Below are 6,088 nucleotides of genomic sequence, written 5' to 3'. Positions count from 1 at the left end.
GGAAATTTGGAACAAAAACAAACTGCAGATGAGTAAAACTTTTTGTTCCAATATTGCTCTGTTTGCAGGACCCAGTGAAACTCAGATTTCTCTTTCTGCACTTTAAAAAGTCAATTTATATAATGGGTTAAATTCCTGCAGCTGTGTTCTAACCTCATGTCCTTAAAACCCAAGCTTTTTTCTTCAACTGGCACCAAATAATTAATAAATACATCATACACTGCGATTCTAATTCACTTTCCCCTAAGAATTACTTAATACCTCGGTGATGAGTCTCTCCTTAGTCAATCATTAAGGAATTTCTGTTCTAACTTTGTCTTTTGGCAGCTACTTGCTTGAATTTATATTGTGATGTTCGGGCAACGAAATGTTCCACACAGTGAACGTTTTGAATGCATTCTCCTGATTTCTGAGTGATCTCTGAATACATGAGGATTGAATTATGTGATTAGCCAGAGCATCATGCAATATTCTGCTGGGGAAAAGTAAATTGTCTGTGGATGAATTTCCACTTTACACTTCAGGTTTATAACCGTCATAGCACAGCAGTGAAGTGGAAGTTGGTGACAACTGACAGCCTGTGGCCACTCTGCAGTGATTTTTATACCTTTTTCTTTCTCAGTTTTATAAAAATGTTACTAATTTTTCCTGCATCAGAAAGTTAATGTAATAGTTGAGCTACTGCCTGTTCCCTGGAAGAATGATATCCCCCCAAAACAGGAGAATGTGCAGGCTGCTTAGAGGATATAGGAGGTAATAAGGTCCAATAATGTAATAACAGAGGATTTTAATTTTAAAAATCTGTCCCCCTGTCCAGCCTCAGCTTTGGCCCTTGCACACACGAGTGCAGGAGCTGGTGGGACTGGAGAGCCAGGCTGCAAACACCGTGTGATTAAATGTCTCCTTCTCTTCTCTTCTCTTCTCTTCTCTTCTCTTCTCTTCTCTTCTCTTCTCTTCTCTTCTCTTCTCTTCTCTTCTCTTCTCTTCTCTCTCTTCTCTTCTCTTCTCTTCTCTTCCTCTTCTCTTCTCTTCTCTTCTCTTCTCTTCTCTTCTCTCCCCTTCCCTTCCCCTTCCCTTCCCTTCCCTTCCCCCTTCCCTTCCCTTCCCTTCCCTTCCCTTCCCTTCCCTTCCCTTCCCTTCCCTTCCCTTCCTTCCTTCCCTTCCCTTCCCTTCCTTCCCTTCCTTCCCTTCCCTTCCCTTCCCTTCCCTTCCCTTCCCTTCCCTCCCTTCCCTTCCCTTTCCCCTTTTCCCTCTTTTTCCCCCTTTTTCCCTCTTTTCTCCCTTTTCTGCCATCTCCCTTTCCCCTCTCCTCTTTCCCCCTCTCCCTGCTCCTCTCCTCTCAGCTGTCACTGCCCCTTTCCCTTGTCTCCACCACCTCCTGTGACTGCTCCCAACCCCTCTCTGTTGCTCCTTCGAGTCCCTTTCCTGAGCTGTGCCCTTCCAGGCTCCCTCTGCACCTTTGTGTCACCCGACCCTGGCACAGAGTGATGGTGAGAGACAAAACCCCTCGGCTGTGAGTGCAGAAAAATGAGAATTATTCCTTCTGGAGTGCTTTCTGCCACAGCCCCTGAGTGCAGATGCAGGGAAGGTGATGGTGCTCTCTTTCTTTTCTCCCTTCCATCTGCAGAAAGTAAAACTTCTCCAGTAAAAAAAAAAAAAAAAATTCAATGTTCTATTGATTGTTAAAATTCACTGTCAGTGTCTTGATTGCTGCCCTATACAACTAACCCCATTCATTTTAGCACCACATGGTGAATGAAGAGCAAAAAAATGTCCCTTCTCAGTTGGAAGGCTGAACTGGAAATTCAGGATTAACAAAATCTACTTGGCTTTTTTGCCTTTGAAACAGGCAGATGGGATCGTTTAACATATCATTTGCTACAGCCTATTTTGACTGAAGTCTGATGGCAAGTAGCACCCCAAGCAAATATTTCAGAATAAAACACCAAATTTCTGACTTACAACTCTGTTGCTGTTGGTTTAAGCTGACTCTGGTGATCAAATCCCTCCTGCTGGCACGGGCTCTGGTGGCAGGGCAGGAATTGTTTGTATACTGCATTTTAAACCTCGTGTTTTCCGCTGTTACGTTAATGGAAAACATATTTTGACATCTTCCCCTTAACTCCCGGCCTAAACTAACTGGGTTTGGAATTCCATCTGGCTGCACAGAAGAGACTCTTCCCTCTATTCCCCACCCAGATCTCTCCTTGGTAAATAAAGGAGCCAATGAAAGGTGAAGGTTTTTTGTTTTTTTTTTAAGAGAACAAATCATTCTGCTGTTAGAATTGGCAGCAGCGTGGTCTTTCCTGGCTACCTGCTGCTCTGAGGCTCTCCAGAGCTGCTGGAAGCTGTTTCTGAAATGCTCTGAGCTGCTGGAACACGTTTGGCTCATAAATACCCACAGCTCGTGGCCATCAGAGCTGCGAGTCACAGAGGAGGGAAGGCAGAGTGTGGATGTGCAGAAACCCCAATCCCACCACCTCAGCAACAAAATAAAGTGGAGTTTCATGCTCTGTCCTTCTGTCCTTCCTACAGGGGTTTTTTCCCTCTTTGAGAAGTGCAGCATCCCATGAACATTTTTAGGGGGATTCACCCTATGGAAACAGGGTGAGATTAATAATAATGTCAGCTTGGTGTTAGGTTGTACCTTTGAAAACACAGCTTTGTGCAATTCAGTCACACAGCAAAGTTAAGAGAGCAATAATGGGGGGCTAACCAGACAATTCATCATTTCAAAAGGAAAATAGAGCAAATCCTTAGTGCAGTGGAAAACCTGAATGCTGTGCAGCTCAGGCAGGAGAGTCAGCTTGAGGTGAGTTGATCACCTCAATTTTTCCTTCCCTGCCATTTTTCCTGTGGGAAAAACCCTTTGAAAACTTCCCAGCCCACTCAGAGCAGGGTCTCGGCTCTCAGTGCCTCAGACTGATCTCCCTGTGCTTCATGTGATGAGAGATCTTCAAGATTCTTCTCAGCAGAATAAGGGGGAAAGCTGCTGCTGCTGGTTCAGTGTCCTTGCACTCTGATTTGGCAAAATCCGGAACAGGTCAAAGCCTCAGGCAAGTCTGGGGGGTGCTTAATATTCAATAATATTCAGCAATATTCCATAATATTCAATAATAGTCAACAATATTCAACAATATTCAGTAATAGTCAACAATATTCAGTCATAGTCAATAATATTCAACAATAGTCAATAATATTCAGCAATATGCAATAATATTCAATAATATTCAATAATATTCAGCAATATTCAATAATATTCAATAATAGTCAACAATATTCAACAATATTCAGTAATAGTCAATAATATTCATCAAAAGTCAATAGTATTCAACAATATTCAACAATATTCAGTCATAGTCAACAATATTCAGTCATAGTCAATAATATTCAATAATATCCAATAATATTCAATAATATTCAGCAATATTCAACAATATTCAACAATATTCAGTAATAGTCAACGATATTCAGCAATATTCAATAATATTCAGTAATAGTCAAAAATATTCAGTAATAGTCAACAATATCCAGTAATAGTAAACAATATTCAGTAATAGTCAATAATATTCAATAATATTCAGCAATAGTCAATAGTATTCAATAATATTCAGCAATATTCAGCTGCTGCTGCTGGAGACACAGATATCCAGGAGTGTTGGATTAATTCTGACCCAGAGATGGGGCAACTGAGAGATGTTTTAAAAGCTTCTATTCCATTTTCAGCCTCACGTGAAGGGTGAGACACCACAGAAATTTTCTGTCAAGCTTTGAGAATTTTCTACAAATCCATTTCCCGCCCAAGAGCATGGACAGCATCCTCCCGCCTCCTTTGGTGTTCCAGCAGCAAAGATCTGCTCCTGGATTTTGGGATTTGGCACAACAATTTTGAAGTCAGCTGGGGTGTGGCTGGAAGGGAGGCTGGCCTTGCTCAGAACAAAAATGAGTTAATTCTTGCGCTGGCAATTAGGCTCCTTGTGGGAATTTGCAAATATCTGGGTGGCCAAGAAAGAGCTGGGAGCCTGGCAGGAGAGCCCTGGTTCCTCCCCGTCGCTGCCATCTCCTTCCTGTGCTCAGAGAATTAAATTTACAAATTTAAATCTGTGCAAACCTCCTTTGTGTGCTCAGAGAATTCAATTTGTGCGAATTTAAATCTGTGCAAATTTAAATCTGTGCAAATTTCTACCTTCATGTGCTCAGAGAATAAAATCTGTGCAAATTTCCTCCTTCATGTGCCCAAAGAATTAAATCTGTGCAAATTTCTTCATGTGCTCAGAGAATTAAATCTGTGCAAATTTAAATCTGTGCAAATTTCTTCCTTCATGTGCTCAAAGAATTAAATATGTGCAAATTTAAATCTGTGCAAATTTAAATCTGTGCAAATTTCCTTTGTGTGCTCAGAGAATAAAATCTGTGCAAATTTCCTCCTTCATGTGCCCAAAGAATTAAATCTGTGCAAATTTCTTCATGTGCTCAGAGAATGAAATCTGTGCAAATTTAAATCTGTGCAAATTTCTTCCTTTGTGTGTTCAGAGAATGAAATCTGTGCAAATTTAAATGTGTGCAAATTTCTACCTTCATGTGCTCAGAGAATTAAATCTGTGCAAATTTCTCTCATGTGCTCAGAGAATTAAATCTGTGCAAATTTCTTCCTTCATGTGCTCAGAGAATTAAATTTGTGCAAATTTAAATCTGTGCAAATTTCTTCCTTCATGTGCTCAAAGAATTAAATATGTGCAAATTTCCTCCTTCATGTGCTCAGAGAATTAAATCTGTGCAAATTTAAGTCTGTGCAAATTTCTTCCTTCATGTGCTCAGAGAATTAAATCTGTGCAAATTTAAATCTGTGCAAATTTCTTTCCTGTGCTCAGAGAATTAAATCTGTGCAAATTTAAATCTGTGCAAATTTCCTCCTTCATGTACTCAGAGAATTAAATCTGTGCAAATTTCTTCCTTCATGTGCTCAAAGAATTAAATCTGTGCAAATTTAAGTCTGTGCAAATTTCTTCCTTCATGTGCTCAGAGAATGAAATCTGTGCAAATTTCCCTCTTTCCCCTTCTTTCCCTGTCCTCATTTCAACTCTCCCTGAGCCTGGTGTTTGAAATCTCCATGGAAAAAGCAGTTCCAGGTGTGAGTGGGTCAGAACCTCAGGCGATGCTGAGGAGATTCCTTCTCCCTCTGCCTTTTCTGCCCCTTTGACGTGAGAAATGGATTTGTAAAAAAATTCTTAAAATCTGATAGAGAGTTTATATGGTCTTGTATGTTTATATGTAAACACTGCAGACTTTAAATTAAATAAATTAATTTTAATTCATTTTAAATTAATTAATATTAAACATAATTATTTTAATTTATTAGTTTTAATGTAATTTAAATTTAATTTTAAATTTTTATATTTTAATTTCTAATTTTTTAAAAAATTCATTTAAAAATTTTAATTTAATTTTAATTAATTTAAAATTAATTTACCCCATCACTGTAAAAGGTAGGAAAACCAGCACTTTATGAGCTGCTGCACCCTTTCAGCCTGGACATCAGGAGGGATTTCCTCACTAGAAGGGGGATTAAACATTGGAAGGGTCTCCAGGGAGGTTTGGGGCCCCCATCCCTGGAGGTGCCCACACCTGGACGTGGCACTCTGGTGACAATCTGGGGATCAGTCACAGCCTGGACTCGATGGCCTGGGAGGTCTCTTCCACCCTAAATGTTTCAAAACCCTTTTTCCCTGCAAGAATATTCCTAGAAAACCTAGAAAACCTTTCCTTTGCTGCACTTCTCCACTGGTATTTGCATTGCTGATTATTTGGCCTTAGGAGAAGAGTTGCTCTGCTCTCAGCAGCTGCTGGTTTCCTTTCCAGAGGAGATGGATTTGTTTTTTCCATCCCTGAATAATTTAGATCCTATTCATAGCTTAAAAATATTACTTTGCAGAGTAACGAGGTGCTTGTATGAGGCTGAAAATGAATGTTCTGATGTGTTTCCACCTGCAAATTGCAAAAGTGCTGCGTGAAGTTTGCTGTGACAAAGCTTTAGAGACTCCAGTTCGGTCTGCATTTAATCAATTTGTTTTGTAGAGGAAAATTTATA

This window comes from Motacilla alba, chromosome 28 (genome assembly GCF_015832195.1).
Source record: "Motacilla alba alba isolate MOTALB_02 chromosome 28, Motacilla_alba_V1.0_pri, whole genome shotgun sequence".
NCBI lineage: Eukaryota > Metazoa > Chordata > Aves > Passeriformes > Motacillidae > Motacilla > Motacilla alba.
Note: the sequence above shows the minus strand (reverse complement) of the source record.